Source organism: Sphaeramia orbicularis, chromosome 14 (genome assembly GCF_902148855.1).
Source record: "Sphaeramia orbicularis chromosome 14, fSphaOr1.1, whole genome shotgun sequence".
NCBI lineage: Eukaryota > Metazoa > Chordata > Actinopteri > Kurtiformes > Apogonidae > Sphaeramia > Sphaeramia orbicularis.
The window spans coordinates 49218860-49240542 of NC_043970.1; the positions used below are offsets into that span (position 1 = coordinate 49218860).

At 37.7% G+C, this 21683-nt stretch overlaps 1 long non-coding RNA gene across 1 annotated transcript; it reads right to left on the reverse strand.

Moving 5' to 3' along the window:
• Positions 1–1458: 1458 nt before the first annotated feature.
• Positions 1459–20143, reverse strand: LOC115432798 (uncharacterized). Its single transcript, XR_003937252.1, has 3 exons — positions 20130–20143; positions 14802–14807; positions 1459–1596 (listed from the first exon to the last, which is right to left on the reverse strand). It is a non-coding gene; the product is annotated as an uncharacterized LOC115432798 (long non-coding RNA).
• Between the last annotated feature and the right edge of the window lie 1540 nt (positions 20144–21683).

Below are 21683 nucleotides of genomic sequence, written 5' to 3' on the forward strand. Positions count from 1 at the left end.
AACTGGGTAGGTTCTGTATGTAACACAAGTGGACACGATGGGTTACATACAAAACCTGGAATTAGACTGAGATTCATGAAAAACCCACGTTTATGTTAAATTTGATGATCCTGATGGTTTTTGTAATCCAGTGTCTTCATTTATTACGGTATATAACACCATTTACAGCCATGTTTTCAGAGCTAATGTACTGACACCTAGGTAGCTTTTCCTGTCCCAATTTTGGTCCTATTTCTTGCCCCGGTATTTTATTAAAAATTCATTAATTTTGGGATGGCTCAGGGCAAGAGTATCATTTTTTTTTTTGCATTTATCTGAGGTCATCATTAGGTACATCCTGGGGAAAAATATGTCTAAATTTCTCTTTTATTATTGGGTCTAAAAAGCTGGTAAAGTGCCAGGTTCCAAAATGTACCCAGTTTCATAGAAGCAGCCACATAGTAGAGCTTCTGAGGCCCTGTTCTCCTTTGTGCTCATTAAGGTCATCAAACCAGAGACTCTTGATGGTTCCCCACACTCAGTTTAGAACCAGAGGAGAGCGCTCTGTCCAGACCAGTGTTCCACACCTTTGGAATGCACTACCTCTAACTCTACGTAGCATAGAGTCCATGGACTTCTTTAACTCTTTCATGCATACTGGTCACTACAGTGGACAGTTATTCTACAGCTGTTCTCTTGTATATTCATGGATTTTGTTGTTCTTTTCGTTGTGTTTTTTGTTTTGTTTTGTTTTTTTGCATATATCTTTTTTTTTTTTTTTTTTGATCAATTTTTTATTTGTTTTCATTGTGCATCACAGAAGTACAATACCAAAGAAAAAGAAATTCACATTTTATAATACAAGGTTCTGTGACACACAAAGTATAACAACTCCCCCCCCACACACACAGAACCAGTGGCGACCCCCATACCAACCCAGTCTGGATCTCAGAATACAAAAACCAACTAATAAAGATAAATAAAGACAAATACATGTATATGCATATATCTTTATTAAAGTTTTACAACACTACATATCTTTTCTGACATAAATTGGTAACATTATGTAGATGTCTCTTGAGCATAAACCCCCAGAATCACAAGCCCTCCCCATAGTTTTCACGCAATTTATCAGTAAATACATGTTTCTGTGCATCAAAAATTAAACATGTGGTGTCCAGCTGAGTGGACATTTTTGCAACTTCATGAAAAATAGGTTCATAAGAATATTTTTTTTTCATTATTATTTTTTTTATGTATTTTTATTTTATTTTATTTATTTATTTTTATTTATTTTTCAGAAGAAAATTTTCAATCGCATTGTTTTTTTTCATGCCTAAAGAGGAATAAAAACACTCAGGAAAAAACATTTTGATTAAGTTTCTCATAATTCGTGCATGAAAGGGTTAAGAAGGAGCTTAAAACATCTCTTTTCAGGCAGGCGTTTAGCCCAGGTTGATGTTTTGTCTTTTCTTTTAAGGCTTGTGTTATTGTCTGTTTCTCTCTGCTATTGTTTTGTTTTTATCTTGGTGTATGTATGACATTTTATTCTCAACTGTAAAGCACTTGGTGATTTTATTTGTGAAAAGTACTATACAAATACAATTTACTTACTTACTTAAGTACACTGTAAAAAAAAAAAATCTGTAATTTAACAGAATTTTTTATTTTACAGAGTTTTCCTGTATTTTTAAGATACAGGAAAATATCAACGAAATGACAAAAATAGACTGTGATTTTACATGTCAAATGTAAAATAACAGGAAAAAAAACTGTAACTGTGAATAACCAAAAAATTTAATTTATTTTAAAGAATTTTTTTCTTTTTTTTTTTACTGAAAAATACACTTAAAATACATTTGCAAATGCATTGTAATGTCACAAATATTTCTTGTTTATTTATGAGATTAAACTGTTAATTTAAAGTTTAACACTGTAAAAAAAAAATAATAATAATAATAAAACAAGATAAACGGTTGCATCATGATGTTTCCAATATAGGCACTTATTTAATAAAAAACAAAAAAAAAGCTTGTACTTTGCTGACATTTCCTGGGTCTCATAGTAATTGAAACCTTAAACCATGCCATTTAAGAAACAATGATGGAATTTTCATTTTTTTTAAATTACTTCCTGTAGATGGCGTCCTCCTGTACGAATGCATTCTTGAAATCTGCTGTTGAGATTCCTCATTGACCACTGCAACATCTCAGCTGGGATACTGTGAATTTCATCCTGAATTCTCTGTTTTAACTCATCCAGAGTTCTTGGTCGAGTCGTGTACACTTTACTCTTGAGATAGCCCCACAAGAAAAAATCACAAACGGACAAATCTGGTGATCTAGGGGGCCAGGGAACGTAACTGAATCTTGAGATCACACGGTTACCGAACAATTCTCGCACAGCCGCCAGTGGTTACTAAAATGGGGGTGTGTTTACTTGCTCAAGGTCACTGTCTCGCAGTGCTGCCACTTGCTCATGTCTGCCAATACGCACTTCAAAAATTCCCGGTTTTTTGGGTCACCCTGTAATTTTTAAAAAATGAAAATTCCATCATTGTTTCTTAAATGGCATGTTTTAAGGCAGGGGTGTCCAAACTTTTTTTCAAGAGGGCCAGATCTGATAATGTGGAGATTGCCAGGGGCCAGTAGTCCCTTCAGATGTTTTTTGAACGGTAAAAATTACATATAAAAGCGCTGTTCTACAACAATTTAATTTTCATTGTCACAATATCATTTTTTTAAATGGCAATATAACCAAATCTAGGCCACTCAGGTGTGAACAAATTAAAAAAAAAAAATAAAAAAAAAACAATTCTGCCTTCCTTTCACATCTGGAGTCAGGTAACATAGAACGAACTGTATAGAGTATCTTAAACTTCCAAGTTGATAAAAATCTTAACCCCACATTCATTTTAAACATGACTTATATGAGTAATCATTACTCATATATTACTCAGTAATGCAAAGTCTGTTAACATTTCAGATGAAAACATATGACTCTTACTCTTGTCTTTCACAAAATCATTCAGAAAGTAATATTTGTGTCACATCTACAAGTACATAACACCAGCAGTTAGAGGCAACTAACCTGGCAACTTGGTATCCTGCCTTGGTGGTGAATTCATTGAACTCCCAGGTTCACATGAAGAGTCACTGTTGAGTTTAAAGCAGCTTGAATTTGCTTCACTTTTTCGGAGCGCTCACTCCCTGCTAGCTTGTCGTATGCGTTAGCATGTTTTGTCTGCTAGTGTCTCTTTACATTGAATTCCTTAAACAAGGCAACAGTCTCTTGAAAAATTAGGCAAACACAATCTCCTCGATTTTCAGTGAAAAAAAATTGTAATTCCCATCTCTCCTGGAAGCGGCGGCCCTCACTGTCAACTTTCGTTTTTTTATTTACAGGCGCCGTGGTTAGAAATTAGCGAGAAGGGTTCACGGTAAGGTCACAGAGCCCGATAGAGTTAAAGTGGTGCTGCCGCCATGAGGTGAAAGGAGAAACTGCATTTGGAACCTTTTATAATTCATGTGCTCGGTTCAACAGTCCAAGCGGGCCATAAATAATACATTCTAAAACCCAAGCTGTGGGCCGTATAAAATCTGACCGCGGGCCGTGATTGGCCCCCGGGCCGGACTTTGGACATGCCTGTTTTAAGGTTTCAATTACTATGAATAAAATATTTTTCTTCCATCGCTCTTGGTTTTATTGGATTGTTAAAAAGTTCCCGTTTTTTTGTGTCACCCTGTATTTATTGAGCTTACAACGTCTGAAGTGATCTGGTTCCACATAGCTGTTTTAGCATTTCACCAAGTGGCTGCAAACGTATTTTTCTGATCCAAAGTTCCCTGTAACACTTTACTTTGATGAATAAAAGATAGTGCCTCAATTTCAAACACTTACTCTCTGACTCTGAAATATTTAGCCTCTTTTTGGCTCGTTGAAAAGACAAACAGGTGCAGCAGAGGATAAGGAGGCACTCTGAGGTGGTGGAGTGTTATCTTCCCTTCACTTGCTATAATTTTTTGGTCCCCAACACTCTTTTTTCCCCATCTTTTAGCCCTTCTCTGTGCTTCTGCACCAGGCATAATTAATCGCCCTCAGACTGCTGTTTACACAGTCTGATGGTTTCAACAGAAGGAAGTGTCTCGGAGGCGAAACTCAAACTCCTGCCTCAGCAGAAACAGAGAAGGCAGCGATAAGAGGAGATGAGAGTGAAAGGTCCTGGAGGGGGAATCACAAACGCTCTCAGAGTTAATGTGGTTTATTTTCGATCAGTTAAAGTGCTTGATTGTTTTGGTGCTTATGTTTGGTGTATTGTATTGATTTCTTTTTAGGAGCAGTTGTTTTAGGGTCAATCACTGACAGCTCATTTAAGTAACCGGTCTTTTGAAACCTAGCGCACCCTGCTGTTCAGAAACATGTACTGGTCATATGTCATATTGTCATGTATTAGGCCTCATTCCAGATCGACTTCTTGCTTCCACAATTTTTAAAAGTTTTTCTCAAAAGTTGTAAAAGTGAATGTGAAGCACCCATTGAAGATTTTATTTTTGTTGACTATAAACCGACATTATGTAGTTTATTTAACCCCTAAACACCCAGTGCTTCCTCTGTGTCAGTTCCCAAATTAATCTATTTATTCGTTCTTAATTGACTTATCATCGTTTATTATAATATTATCTTCTGTATTTGGTGTTTTTTCAGTATAAACCATGTATTTTCCCATATTTAATTTTCTGATCATGTAGATGTTTATAAAAGCTCAGGTCAACATTGTGTTTTATTATATCAGAAACAGAGAAAACTGAAGAAAAAGTGACTTTTTCAATAAATATGTCATTAATTGAACATAAAACAAGTGTCTCCATCCACTGTCATTCACAACCTCTATGGGTTTTACTGGTGAATCAATGTTGTAGAAGATGACGGTGTTTCTATGGTAACTACAGAGCCACTGAACGTCCAAATGGGTCAAAACTGATAACCATGAAAAGATGACAAACTGTATTTTACACCAATTATTTACAGGAATTGATAGGATTAGTGGATCAACAGGTATTAAACAGTTTGGATCAGTAGATGGTTTTGATTGGTGATAGATGTTTGGGTCTTTATGGGTTAAGTTCAGATATTTACAGACTATAGTTCTGTTATATTATAATTTCTTAATCTGTACATCTTTCATGTTCTTTTTTTTTTTTTTTTTTTGCTTGAATAAAGTACAAAAAAAAAGCAAAACCAAAAAATTTTAGCTTGAATTAAACAAAAATAAATAAATAAATCTGCCAATGGAACAAATGAAAATTCTCTTGATTAGATTTCTTGAAATAAGATTTTCAAGGTCTATTGTCTAAAAATCAGTTCTTATATCTCACTGGAAAGTTACTCTTTAGGGGATTATGTCTTATTTTAAGTGTGATGAGATATTTTGACTAGAAATGACAAAAATACACTTGGTAAGGTTTTGATTTTTTCCAGCGAGGGTTTTACAGAAATTGCTGAAATGATTAAAAAAAAAAAAAAAAGGAAAAAAGAAAATGAACAAACAGACAAGTAATCAGTTAGTGAACAGTTGGTGAAGCAAACGGATCAATGTTCCGGGCATCCTCCATCCTTAAACCCTCCTTCTCGGCAAGGAAAAACTCCAAAAAACTCAGAGAACCACAGTGAAGGAGAGACCCACTCCAGGCTGTAGATGACACCAGGACTGACGGACTTCCATTTACAGATGTAATTCCAGTGTGGAAGGATGCAGTAGGGTGGGGGCACATGCAGACTGCTGAGGGGGTACGTCAGCACAAGTTAAAGCACAGGATTTGTTTCTTACCATAATTTTTTGCCCGAACAAAGGCCCGCAAAACCACTGAAAATGGGTTTGCGACCTACTTTTGGGTCGCCACCCACCAGTTGAGAATCACTGATTTAACCCTTTCATGCATCAATTATGAGAACCTTCGTCAATATTTTTTTCTTGAGTGATTTTTTTTTTTTCCTCTTTCGGCATGAAAAAACAAGGCAATTGAATTTATTTAAGACCCTGTTTTTCATGGAGGTACAAAAATGTCCACTCAGCTGGACACCATACGTTTAATTTTTGAAGAGAAGACATGTATTTAAAACCCATCATCAGAAAGTGATATACTGTGTGAAAATATGAAATAAAAATATTTTTAATGCCACTAATGCCATTTTCTCACATTTTAACATACTCTAATACTATTTATTACTCAATTCATGGAGATAATACGCACACACAAAAAAAAAACAACAATGTTTGTTTAAGAAAACTGTTAATTACAGTCTAATAGCCTAATAATTAGCAATTGATTTACACTCAGACATGTTACTGCAGATTAGATTTATCTAGAACAACAAAGTTTTATCTAGAACAACCCAGTTACAGTAATGGTATGTATTGCAGTGTTTGGGATAGTGATGCTCCGATACCGATACCAGTATCGGGCATCGGCTCCGATACTCAGTGTGTGTACTCGTACTCGTAAAAGTAATCCGATACAAATGCACCGATACCACTTACGGCCATGTGACATTCACAGTTCAGTGCAGCAGGTACGAGGAGGAGGAATAATGTGTGTGGAGTGTGAAGAGTGTGGAGATTTTTCAAAATAAGCGACGGTGATAAAAGTAACGCTGACTGCACGTAACGTTAAAGACACAGACAGATTCAGAAACAGACAGATACAGCGTTCTGTCCGTCCTCTGCGGAGATTCCATCTGTTTTCCAGGTGCTGGTGGAGACAGAGAATACCACCGGGAGTACGGAGCAGTGCGGACCACCACCAGCGGAAGTGAAAATGAAACTTATCACTCATTTCTCTTTTCTCTTCCTGCTGAAGCTAAGCTTTTAAACCTTACCAGTGAAAACGCTGCAATATCAGTATCACATTAGTGTTCCCTCTGTCGTCTCCATGTTTGTTATTACTGACTTTCTTCTTCTTCTCAAAAAACTTTACTCTTCTTCATGGTATTTGTCCAGTATGGTTAATTCACAGTAGCGCCCCCTGGTGGATTAATTGAGAAATGCTCATTCCAACACATTAAATGTCAGTAGCAGCACTTTGTTCCAGTCAGACTAATGACAACGACAATAAAGCACATTTACAAAAGGAACTAAGAACTGGAATAGGATTATTAAGTACTCGTATCGGTACTCGGTGTCGGCAAGTACTCAAATGTAAGTACTCGTACTCGGTCTGGAAAAAAGTGGTATCGGTGCATCCCTAGTTTGGGATGATGCATAAGTGTCCACTCTGCTGGCTGATATGGAACTAAAACAACAAAATCTATGAATATACAAGAGAACAGATGGAGAAATAGCTGTCCACTGTAGTGACCAGTATGCATGAAAGGGTAAAGTATCCAGCTTATTTTACTGAGCCTCTTTTTAGCCCCGGAAACACCAGTGCAGTAACATGACCATGATCTCCTACTAGATTCCCACCTGTTGAAACTGCAGATTCCTCTTCAACGCCGCTGACGTACACTCATTGACATCTCTCTCTTTGCATGTGTTGACCTCATACAAATTAGAACAGTCGACATAAAGCGTCCCCAGAGGTTTCCAACAATGATTTTCTGCGTGGAACATTCTCCTGTCTCAGCAGGTTTGGGGCGTCTGACAAAGCCCTGGGGTTAAAGTCTTCAGTTAAGCATTGTTTTACATCGATAAGGAAGTCATCGATCCCACATCGGACAGACTCGCTGGGCACATTTACCCAGGGGGCAACTGCTAGGTTTTACATAACAGGAACGTCCTAAGCTGTGGATTTAAATTTTTCCTCTAGTGGCGAAGAAGTGAAAGCAGATAGCGCACAATGGACTATTAATTCCACTATTTCCAAGACTTCACTGGCTTCAGTTGAAGGCTGAACAGCAAAAATGAACCTTTATACAAAATGCAAAGAATTGGAGATATTGGTTTTTAAGTCATGAACAGATTCATGAGGGTTTAGAAAACTGTCTCATTGCATATCTGTCATTTTTCTTGCATCTAGACACAATTGACAAAATCACTTTCTGCCTCTAAAGAGATCTTGTTAATGAAATGAACAACATTTCCACTGATTCTTTCATGTGAAAAGCCATACTGTGCCACAATGCACAGAACTCCTTCTTTGCATAGCATGACTTTGCTGTGAAACTTAAAGGAGTGACATTTTGCTTTTTTTAAAATGGAATTATCCTTTTTTTTTGTTTTTTTTTTGGTCTACATAAACTATAAATGCTCTGCTCAGGTCTGAATTCTTCATTAATCCAACTCCACAGGTTCATCTTGAACCCTATTTCTGAGTAATGACACCAGAAAGGTAATTTTGAGCACTGGCCCTTCAAATGCACATGACTCCGCCCCCTCCAGGTTGTTGACCGTGCTTTCTGTCCCGTTCAACCAACACCTGAACATTTTAGTAATCGGCTCGAAGTTTGGACATATTTTCAGTATGGACTACAACCGCTGCTGCTGACAAACAATCAAGGCGTAGTTGGAGAAATGTTCGTTGGAAGTCTTGACCTTATATGTGCAAATTTTGTGACGTAACTAGTTATAGACATAACAAATTAAGAAGGAAATGAAACAGGTTGTAGAAATCCACTTGATTTTTGCCAAAATGAACATAAATACAGCTTTGCAGCACCTGGAGGGTTCAAATTCAAACTGTATGAACTATTAGTGTCCAAATACACAAATAAATGAACCAAAGACTAATAAAAGTGGGTTTAGCAAAATATGACCCCTTTAATACAAGAACATGTTGTGGAAAACTCACTGAGTGGCTGTTTAATTTTTGGTTTGTCACAGCTGCCGTATGTAGGATTGTGGTCAAAACTGGTACTGCAATCACATTCAAAATACTGTAGAGGGTGGTATCCTCTCCGCCTCCCCCCAGATAAGGGGTTCCCAGATCCAGCATGAGCGTCTATTACTTGCGTTTCCACTAATCCTTGCCACCACACTAGAGCCCAACTGATATGGGATTTTTGGGGCCAATGCCAATACCGATATTGGGGGCTAAAAAAAAGCCGATATCCAATATATCAGCTGATATCCGATATTGGCCGATAACCAATATGTTGGCCAATATATGAAATAAGAACACTGATCTACACAGGATGTGATAATCTTTAATCAGATAATTGTGGACAGGTGGATAAACAGTTGCATAAATCTTTGTTTATCTCATAAATACAATTTACACAACTTTCAAATGCAAACTATGCGATCACAATGTAGCAAGAATAGGATACCAAATTATTTATTAACTGAGTGTTGATTTATTGATTAATTTAATTACAGATTTATAACTAAGCTTAAACTTAAATCAACCCAAAACAATAATTTAGAAATCTTGCAAAGGTGATAGTTCGTGGACTGCACAGATGAACTCGAGTGTGAATAATAGTACACAAGCACAACTGAGGCAATGGATTTATACGCATATAAATAATTTATTAACTAAACGAAGACACACAAATAATATAAAGACAAGAGACAAATACAACAAAAGGAGCAGGAGATTATGGACAGGAGAATATGTAGATTAAGTTGGCAGATAGCTATATCCAAGATATTCTAACGTTAGTGAGGTTACGTTGAGGTAAACCTACTTAAATTGGAATAACACCAACTCAGATAAATCAGGAGCAAGTTTTCTTACAAGTTAGAGGCCTTCTGAAGGATGCAGGCTGGAGAGGCCTTGACGGCAGATGGATGAAGTCTTCTGACGTAGTTCGAAGCAGGAACAGGCTGTGAAGCGACGTGCTTGCGCTGGAGGCCTGAAGGTCTGGAGGTCTGAAGTTCTGAAGGTCTGCTGGCTGGAGGAGGTTCACAGCTGGCTCTGGCGGCTGGTTCTGGAAAGCTCACCAGGAGAAGTGGAGAACAGCGAAGATGGTAAAGCTCTTTGGAGAGCTTAGAAGATGGAACAGCTCTGAGAGCCAAGGAGATGGTCAAGACTCCTTGGAGAAAGCTCTGCTCTGCTCTGTGAGAGCCTGGGAGATGGTCAAGACTCTTTGGAGAAAGCTCTCTGCGTAGGTGAGAGCCCAGGAGATGGAAAAGAAAGCTCTGCTCTGCTCTGTGAGAGCCTGGGAGATGGGAAAGACTCTTGAAAAGTTGGTTTCATTTACTTTTTATAGTTCTGTCCAAAAACCAACCCGGTACGCCTTCCTCGTGCATATTGATGAGTCATCGATGCCTTGGGGTGTTGCCTTCTTTGTCTGTTTTCGGAGGGAAAACAACGTCCTCGTGCATATTCACAAGTCGTTTGCATATCTCAGTATCACGTTTCTCTTCCCTCTTGGGAAGACAGAGGGGGAGAGGACGTTGTGCAGCCTTGTAAGAAAACTTTGCATCCTTAAATAAGATCCTTAAATAAGATCACTCAAACTTTATACATCACCTGTAACCTCACTTAAGCATCAGTAAAATAATAGCATGATTATTCAGACATGCTATAAGCAGTGATACTCTTACTTTCACATAATTCACCGTGAACATGATCAGGACACACATATGTGAAACCACAGGTCAGGCAAATGGCTTAAGTATTACGTGCACAAAAGAGTTAACGTGCTGAGTTAATCAACATTAACACATAATGTTATACATTATTAACATTGCACATATAGTGATTTTGTCATTCAGTCTATTTCTTCTTCTGGGTTCATCTTCACCTCTGGATAAGCAACATAATAAAACACAGATGTTGAGAGGACGAAGTCGGCTAGGTGTAAACACCAGTTTATGAGTCCTCAATTTACTACGGCCGAGGAAATGGCTCTTGATGAAGAACAGAGGACAATGGCTGAGGAAGTATTTTTTTAAGTCCATTAGGCTCATTCCTTAAGATCATCTGTCTTCGTAAATGTCATTTGCAGAGGATGTCCGTGCACTGACCTGCTAACCAACCAATCAGCATGGTTGTTGAGGAATTTGGTTTGACACGGAGAGGAAGATAATATAATTTATAATTCTGTTTTTGAGTCTGTTCACTCACTCCACCGTCATGAGACTACAACAAAAATAATTAGAGCAAAAAATATGACTGACCACACAGTTATGTTTTCACTCACAAATTTTGATGTGTCTGCCTCACGGCACTACAACTTCTTATATGGACTAAGGACTAAACTGAGCATGTGCAGAGTGAATTAGGTGAGTCCTAAGTTGTTCCTGATTGGAGAAACTGCAAGAGTTACAACTGACCCATGTTACAACTGTCCCCGGTCTCCCCTACAGTATTAACACCCAGACCTGCCTGCAGAATAAAACTGTGAGGGAGACAGGAAGTGCACGGACATGGGTGTGTGTGGGGGGGTGAATACTTCATAAGACAGGGGGTCTGTGATTTTCGGGGTGGGGGTGGGGGGTGGGGTTTAGAGGTCCATCCTCGTCAGAGCGCGCAGTAGCGGTCCGTGATTTTCGTCGGTGGTGGTGGGGGGGTCGGAGTCGGAGCAGGGGGGATTAGCAGTAGCTCCGTGATAATGTGATTGTGTGTGTGTGGGTGATAGTGTCATTGTCCGAGCAGGAGTGAAAGTGAAACTAACTCACTTTACTGTTCGTCTGACTCTCTGTGTTGCACACACACATACACACACACACACAGGAGCAGTGAGCGACAGAATCTCCACACAGCAAAAAAGTTAATATATTGGCCACACCGGCTACATATTGGCTGATGTTGATTCATTGGTGAAATGCTATAATCGGCCCGATTAATCGGCTGGCCAATCAATCGGTCGGGCTCTACACCACACCATAAATTTCATACAAACAAATCATCACCAGACTTATTCTACATAAGTGTAATATATAATAGAACAAGACAAACATCCTGCCCACTCAAATGAAAGTTTGCAAAGATTCAGGAGATAGGGAAAAGGGAAATGAGCCTTAAGTTTGACTTTTACTTCCGCGAAGTACAAGTGGCATGGATCGCTACCGTACCCCCCTCCGCCATAGTATTACAAGAAACCGGCTGACCCCCCGCCCCCCCCCCCCCCGTGGCCCCGGCTCTCAGGGGTTCTTACCGGGTGGTCAGACTAAGGCAGAGCCAGCATCGGTCTTCAAATTCTTCTCCGCTTTCATCCGTCTCCATGTTTCAGTCATCTCCTATACATGTCCTTGTTTTGTTTCTCACTTTGTCACGACATATTTGGGAATAATCAGAGTCCTTTTAGGTTTATTAACGTCAGACATTTATGATCAGAAAAGTTCCAGCTGCAGTTCAGTGGGAACTGGCAACCTGGATGCTGAAAGGCGACTGACTCTGATTGGCAGACAGGTGATGGGCGGAGCATCAGACCAAAACACACAATGACAACATAAACATCATTTCGGGGCTGACACTGAGCTTGAAATGAACAAGATTCCTGAATGTCTGGTGACAGTCAGGACCATTTTATAATTACTTAGAACAGAATTCCTACATACCGCACCTTTGAGGAAAAAAAAATACTCCTGGCCTTAGAAACAGCCGTGTGTGAAGGTCTGTAACAATAAAATACAAAGAAATCACAAAGGCTGGTAGTAATGCTGATAATTAGCAATTTAGCACGCTGAAAAGGTAAACAACTGAAAATAAGCAAACCAGCCACACAATGAGCTAAACATACAGGGCAAATACCCATTATAAATAAATAGAAATAAACTGCACAAAAATATAGGAAAACCATTTTTACAAAAACAAGTAGCCTCTAATCACTATGCAGTCAATGAACCAGAGCATAAAACCAGAAAAAAGCAAGAATACTGTAAACACTTTACAGTCTTTTACATTTTTAGTGGCTAGGAGTTAGAGTAAGACTGTCACACAAACACAGAAAAAACAACTCTTAGTTCAGCAAAACACACTCAATAAAATATAAACAGTAAACACACCCATGTTTAGCATAAGAGTAGACTTTATGTTGCATTTAAATGTTGCTGAATGTGTGCACCCACAACATAACGTGGCCAAAAACAGGTGAACTCATGTTGCTGTCCGTGGTACGTTTGAGGGCTTGGACTGTGTAGGAAGTCACAGTCAGTGACGTGCAGTCAGAGGAGGCAGGGGAGGCAGAGCCTGCCTTGTCAATCTAGAAAAGGAAAAAAACTTGACTATAAAATATAATAAATGTTGATAGTTGTCAGCTGGTATGTTCTATAAACTCATTTTCTGTTCGAATCCAATATTATTATTTTTTTTTTTTTTTTTTTTTTTTTGTCAATTAGAATAGCAGAATTTCCGCATGCTCCGTTCAAATACAGGGAGGAGATGCGCCGTGAGGCAGCGCTGTGCTGTGCCTCCAGGAGAACTGTCTCCTCCCCTCATGAACTCTGCTGGTACCCCATGAAAATATTGTGTCGCTGTCCCTCTGTATATCGCAGTTAAAATGCTTTCAAACACTCTGATTATATGCTTTATCCTTCCATAACCTGTATAACGTATGGAATGTATTTCTGTAATGTGTTTAGGCTCGCAGATTAATCATAGAACAGCAGTGAAAAAGTCACTAGGGGAGGCAAACAGTACCCCTGCCTCATGATAGATGGCGCCTGTGAGTCCACAGATTCATGCGCTTATAATCTTCTTCGTTCTTTTTTACACACTTTAATTCACCAGAATCGGCGCATGAATTTCATTTACAAATAAAGGTAAGACCATAAACTTATTTTATTTTTAGTTTGAAATGGCTCTTTTTGAAGGTTTCCTGTTGAGTTCCTGCCAGTCTACCTATGCTGACTTGATGCAGAGCCCATATACCCAGGCCGTTCCTTTTGCTCACTCTCTCTATTCCAGTTTCTCAGGCCACCATATATTTGTAGATCTGACTCTGAAGTCAGTGCCTCCCCAGCCATGAACCCCACTGCACGTCACTGGTCCCAGTGACATGTGCACATTGTTTAGAGGGGCAGACCAGGACAACCATGCACAGAGACTCTTTTGTACAGTCAGATCCTTTAAGCGGGGTACACACTTAAAGATAATTGGGCTGTTTTTGTTCTGATTTTCCCCCTTCCAGACCAACGACGGCAAACGCCAGATTATTTTATGTTGTATAATGCCACGTTTCCATTACGTGGAACCGGCTCAACTCGACTCGGGTACCAGATACTATTCCTGGAGACCGTTTCCGTTACAGGATACTACCGACTTAACAGTACCTGGATGTCATAGCGATGCAGTGTGACCGGACTATTCCCTCTGCGTTGTATTATTGGAGGGACAGAAACTCGGGACACAGTGATCTCTTGCGGAGACAGTCTATTTATTCACCCTGGACAACAGGATCACAAAAGACAGTTAGCTGGGATGCTAAACTAGGTCCTGCACCCAGATCTACAATGATGAAAACATCATATTAACACCGCGCGGCACAGACGACAAAACCAACAAGTCCAACATCAAAGCAAATACAACTCAACAAACATGGATAGCACAAATAATAAGAAACATCAGCAAATGAATGTACAAATACACGGGATACGACAATATGAATACTGACCTCCCGCCAGAGACAACATGAAAAAGGGGAGAGCTACGGGCACACAGGGAATTTATATACGAACACTACGGGGGGACACATGAAGAAGAAGTGGGTGTGGCTGGAGGACTAACACCCCAAACAAACTGTACAATAAAGGAAGACACCAGGTATGCATAAACTATAATTGAAAATGACAATTTAATCCAATTTTGTGTAATTATATTAACATATATTGAACGGGTTACAGCAGCACGTTACTGCCGTGTCGTCTGCTCAGCGAGTCACTGATAAACTCGCTCGTTGCGTGTTGTTTCGTCAAACTCATGCTGAATTTTTACCACCAAAGACTGAATCTCCTGACTGAATGGTGTGGTTTTTCAGGCTGTTATCATGTGGATTAACCTACCGCTATATTTACTGTAAACTTCTGCATCTGTTTTTTGTAAAACAGCGGGTCACAGAGACGACTCTCTGACCAATCAGTGGTCTGCAGTGTTCACACGTCACATTTTAGTATCTGGTCCCCAGTCCTGGAACCTCGGTGGAGGTGATACCAAAACACTAGTACCGGGTACCAGATTCCAGGTCCTTTTCGTAATGGTAACGCAAGAAGGCCGAGTTGAGTCGAGTCGAGCCGGTACCACAAAGTGGAAACGTGGCCTAAGTTACATTTTTGGCCAAATTTTGATATCTGCATAAAATGAAGCAGTGGAGAAGAGTAACGTTTTGTGGTTATCACAATTTGGCCAAAAATATAACTTAAGCCAGTGTTTCCCAACCTTTTTGAGCCACGGCACACATTTTAACCCTTTCATGCATACTGGTCACTACAGTGGACAGCTATTCTACAGCTGTTCTCTTGTATATGCATGGGTTTTGTTCTTTTCGTTGTTTTTTTTTTTTTTTTTTTCACATATCTTTATTAAAGTTTTTTAGACACTACATATCTTTTCTGACATGAATTGGTAACATTATGTAGATCTCTCCTGAGCATAAACCCCCAGAATCACAAGCCCTCCCCATAGTTTTCACACAGTTTATCAGTAAATACATGTTTCTGTGCGTCAAAAATTAAACGTGTGGTGTCCAGCTGAGTGGACATTTTTGCAACTTCATGAAAAATAGCTTCATAAGAATTTTTTTAAATTATTATTATCATATTTTTTTCAATGTATTTTTTATTATTATTTTTTAAATTATTTTTATTTTATTTATTTATTTTTATGTATTTTTCGGAAGAAAATTTTCAATCACATTGTTTTTTTCATGCCTTAAGAGGAATAAAAACACTCAGGAAAAAATTTGGATTAAGGTTCTCATAATTTGTGCATGAAAGGGTTAAATGAGAAAAATCACAAGGCACACCACCAAACAAAAATGTCACAACAAATATATTTATTAAAATATAATCCAAATCTAGTCTCAGTTTACTTCCTCAGTGTGAAACTTGGGCAAATGAAGCAGCAGAGGAGAGAAAAGTTTTGGAGATATCACAATTTGGCCTAAAATAGAACTTTTATTTTGCTATGAGGCTACTAATGTGTTGGTTCTGTTTCGTTTGCTGGTCTTTTCCCTGCAGGTGTGTGAGGAGGCGTGGCTACTGACAAGAAACACCTGTATTCAATCATGTTCCCTGCATATAAGCCTGGTTTCTCCAACACACACTCCTCAGATGATTCTGTGTTCAGTCCTCAGTGTTCCCTACATTCAAGTTCTCCTGTTTTTGGATCTTTGCCCCAAGGTTATTATCGTTAACGAAAACTAACGAAATGATGAAAACTAGAATTGTAAAAACATTTTTGTCAACTGAAATAAATAAAAACTATAATTAAAAAAAAAAAAAAAAGATAACTAACTGAAACTGTATTATGTGTTTACAAAACTAACTAAAATATATAGAAATTCTGGATAAAATTCCATTTGTTTTCGTCTTTGTCAATGTCGGATTGATATAAAATGGATTTATTTCCCTCAAGCAATTTTAGCTGTTGGCACCATATGATATTTAACGGTCCGTCACTTCTCGTCACTTGTGGTTTCCAGTCGTCTTCTGGTTCCCACTCTACCTGGAAACATGGAAACTAAAGTTGGGAGAAAGCAGCAGAGTCCTGTCTGGGATTTATTTGAAGTCAACGGTGAAGAAGAGAAAAGATATAAAGAGACTAAAACTAAACTAAAACTAAGCATTTAGAAAATAACAAAACTAATAAAAACTAGCAAACCTGCTCTAAAAACTAATTAAAACTGAATTACAGAAAAAAAGTCTAAACTAAATAAAACTAAATTATAAGGAAAAATCCAAAACGATTATAACCTTGCACCAAACAAATGTCATAACAAATATATTTATTAAAATATAATCCAAATCTAGTCTCAGTTTACTTCCTCAGTGTGAAACTTGGGCAAATGAAGCAGCAGAGGAGAGAAAAGTTTTGGAGATATCACAATTTGGCCTAAAATAGAACTTTTATTTTGCTATGAGGCTACTAATGTGTTGGTTCTGTTTCGTTTGCTGGTCTTTTCCCTGCAGGTGTGTGAGGAGGCGTGGCTACTGACAAGAAACACCTGTATTCAATCATGTTCCCTGCATATAAGCCTGGTTTCTCCAACACACACTCCTCAGATGATTCTGTGCTCAGTCCTCAGTGTTCCCTACATTCAAGTTCTCCTGTTTTTGGATCTTTGCCCCAAGGTTATTATCGTTAACGAAAACTAACGAAATGATGAAAACTAGAATTGTAAAAACATTTTTGTCAACTGAAATAAATAAAAACTATAATTAAAAAAAAAAAAAAAAAGATAACTAACTGAAACTGTATTATGTGTTTACAAAACTAACTAAAATATATAGAAATTCTGGATAAAATTCCATTTGTTTTTGTCTTTGTCAATGTCGGATTGATATAAAATGGATTTATTTCCCTCAAGCAATTTTAGCTGTTGGCACCATATGATATTTAACGGTCCGTCACTTCTCGTCACTTGTGGTTTCCAGTCGTCTTCTGGTTCCCACTCTACCTGGAAACATGGAGACTAAAGTTGGGAGAAAGCAGCAGAGTCCTGTCTGGGATTTATTTGAAGTCAACGGTGAAGAAGAGAAAAGATATAAAGAAACTAAAACTAAGCATTTAGAAAATAACCAAACTAATAAAAACTAGCAAACCTGCTCTAAAAACTAATTAAAACTGAATTACAGAAAAAAAGTCTAAACTAAATAAGACTAAACTATAAGGAAAAATCCAAAACTATTATAACTAGGGATGTTCGATAATATCGGCCCACCGATATCATTGGCCCGATATTGGCATAAAAATGTAATATCAGTGAATATTGTTATCGTTTTTTTTGCCTATCATTAAAACCGATAAAATAATGCCTTGATTTCGCCGGCATTTACCAACGCATAAATGAAGCATTGTTTGTAGCTGAAAGAAATGTGCAGTTTTCAAAATTGCACAGTAGAGTTGCCACACTGTAATAGACTCATGGAGGGAGGGAGAGAAAATAAATAAATATGGCATTTTTTCCACAACTTAAGTTGAAGTATGTATTCTTTGCACAGACAGTGTTTACATTTTGAAAGCCTTGTTGCATTTGAGAATGCATCCAATGGGGCATCTCAATAAAATTAGGCATGATGTGTTAATTCCATGACAGGAGATATGTGATGTTACCTAAAATTAGTTTAATATCCCACATATATCGGCAGCGGTATCGGTAGATATCAGAATCGGAAATTAAGTGTTGGACAATATCAGCATATCGGTTTTTGGAAAAAAAGCCAATATCGGACATCCCTAATTATATCCTTGCTTTGCCCTGTCTTTCCATTCTCGTTCCCCTGTTTCTGCTCCTGCCTTTTGTCCTCCACCCCCTCCTCCCCACTTTGACTAACCTTTACCTTTTGTTTTTGGATAATAAACTTCGTCACATTCAGTCCGCTTCAGTCACTCCAACTCTAAATCACTTGGCACTCAGGCTGTAACACAAAAAAAGAGTAATGTTCTGAGGATAAGTCAAGAAGTCGCACTGTGTCAATATGTGTAAAATCAAGTATTACAAAACAGACAAGGGAATATAGTGTACATGAGAGAAAATCCATCTCAGGAATGGTAATTGGGCTTTTAAATTCTCCGGCTTTTTATCAAAGATGCAAATTCTCCCAGGGAAACAAAATCATTAATTTGTAGAGGGTTTTGAAGATTATTCCATGACCAGGGAGTAAAATAGGACAAAGCACTTCTAAATTCTGTGAACATCTTTGGATCCTTAGAGCAGCTGAGTAGAGGAATGGGAATTAAAACAGCTGCTGGTTAGTGATAGGGTGCAAAGACGACGCTATAGGCGAACGTTCCACGTGTCTGTAATCGACAGTAGAAGAAGGAGAGGTCGTGAACCAGAAATAAAAGCATTTGTTTGCCAGACACCGTCTACAGAGAGAATGGAAAGAGATTTTTACCCCAAAGAAAAATCCTTATCTTGTACTTTTACTTCTTGATCCTGTGACTTGAATTTTAAACGCTCTTAAAAACTGTTTTGCAAAGTTAAGGACTTTTTTTTTTTTTTTTTTTTTTTTTTTTTTAAAACACCTTTCCTAATGCAATAGTTAAAAAAATACACATTGAACCTAAAACAGCTTCTGTCAGCATGGACGGTTGGTGACGAATAACAAAGAGGTTTTCAGACAATTTTTAACAGTTGAGCTCCATTTTTAACCCTGTAAAGTCTGAACCATTAAATCATTGACAGAAAATTCCAGTTGTTTGAAACTAGAGCCTTTATTGGTCCTTTTAAACAACCAACAATTTTTACCTCCACCAGGAGGCATTGTGATCACTTTGCTTTGTTTGTTTGTTTGTTTGTTTGCAACTTTACGGGAAAACTATTCCAACCATCGTTACCAAATTGTACCCACAGATAGGCCTAGGCCCTGGGACCAACCCATTAAATTTTGGGCCAAGTAGGCCAAAGTTCAAGGTCACAGCAAGGTCACAAAATCTCAAATTTTCCTATCTCTCATCATTGAGCAATTTTCGAAAATTCATAAAAAATTCAAAATGGCTCCGATTAGCCTCCAATTTGATCCACCCATAGTTTATAACAATATCTTGTTACAGTTATGTTTTCATCGGGGTTTGTTTGTTTGTTTGTTTGTTTGTTTGTTTGCAAGATAACTCAAAAAGGTAAAGACGGATTTTGATGAAATTTTCAGGAAATGTTGATACTGGCACATGGAACAAATGATTAAATTTTGGTGGTGATTGGGGGGGTGATCTGCCTTGGTGGAGGTCTGCTCTCTAGGAGTGCTTTTCTAGTTTTTTTTTTGTTTTTGTTTGTTTGTTTTTTAAATATCAATTTCCATGTATGAGTTTCAATTTTGTATCATATTTGATACACTGGGTCTCAGTGCTCAATTATTATTATTTTTGAACAAACAAACATAATATAACACAAACATGTCTGACAAATTGGTAATTCCTTTTCAAAATTGCCAAAGTTCTGCCTCCTTCCTCCTACCACAGGTCCATCTTCTTTCTGACTGACATGAGAAAGGCTGTTTTGAGCGCTGACCCTTTAAATCCAAATGAGCCACTTCATGCCCCGCCCCTTCCAGGTTGTTGCTGCTCTGTCCCATTCAACCACTTGTGTTTGTTAATATAATCAACAACTGAACATTTTAGGACGACAACAACTGCTGCTGACAAATAATTATGGCGCACTCAGAGAAATGTTCATCGGAAGTCTTGACCTTATATGTGCAAATTTCATGACGTAACTAGTTATAAAACATAACAAGTTAAGTAGGGGTATACTGAGGGGGATATTTGAAAATGGAAAGGCATTAAGCCCCAGAATATTATTCTCATAGTTTCCTGTATGTGTAAGGATACACCATGCAAATTTCAGACTTATCTGACCATTTATGCCGTTTCAGTACCCTAATATATGCAATTATAACATTTCGCCAGAACCTTTTCCCAAAAAGATTTTTTTTTTTTTTTTTTTTTGGCCCCTGAGGCCAAATGGCCCCAAGTTTGGGGAGGAGGTTATCAGCTTGTGATGGCCCAATGTATGGGATAACAGGAAATAATAGTGAAAAAAAGGTAGCAAAAAACATCCAGAGTGGTGGACCTGGCTCCTGGCCTATGACTGTTTATACCTTGTTGAGCAGCATAATGTAAAAAATTCCCATTATGTAATAAAAGTTCAAAATGTAATAAGAATGTCACAGCATCTTGTAATAAAGCCACATTATGTAATAAACTGACGCGTTTTGTAATAAACTATGTCATGATAAAGTAAATTTTTTCACATTGTGTAGTAAGTTATTACAATTTGAGAAAATTATTTCAAAATGCAACTCACACATTTTTATAAAAAAAAAAGTAATAACATGGTTCATTACATAATAACAATCCAAATTAATATAATTTCAGAGCAATTTAGAAGAAATTAGTCACAGGAACTACAGGTAATGTATTCAGAACTTTAACCACACAGTTTAAAGTTTAATTTAGCACATTACATTTTCCTGAAAATAAAAATATATCAAGTGCATTTTGTAATAACTTACTACATAATGCAAAAAAAATTTACTACATAATGCATTGAGGTAGTTTATTACAAAATGTGTCAGTTTATTACATGATGCGGCTTTATTACAAGATTCTTATTACAGGGTGGGGAAGCAAAATTTACAATATTTTGAGGCAGGGATTGAAAGACAGTGTATGACCAATTAGTTTATTGAAAGTCATGACAATTTATTTGCCACAAGAAAATGTACATAATAGAAAATGTTTTTATTCTATGTGTCCTCCTTCTTTCTCAATAACTGCCTTCACACGCTTCCTGAAACTTGCGCAAGTGTTCCTCAAATATTCGGGTGACAACTTCTCCCATTCTTCTTTAATAGTATCTTCCAGACTTTCTCGTAATAGTTTTGCTCATAGTCATTCTCTTCTTTCCATTATAAACAGTCTTTATGGACACTCCAACTATTTTTGAAATCTCCTTTGGTGTGACGAGTGCATTCAGCAAATCACACACTCTTTGACGTTTGCCTTCCTGATTACTCATATGAGCAAAAGTTTGTGAAAAGGTATGGATAATAGTGTTAGGTATGATTATGACATCAATATATGTTTGGTTTCAAAACAATTGATGTAGTGCCTGCTGAAAAAAAACAACTAAATGTTCATTGTAAATTTTGCTTCCCCACC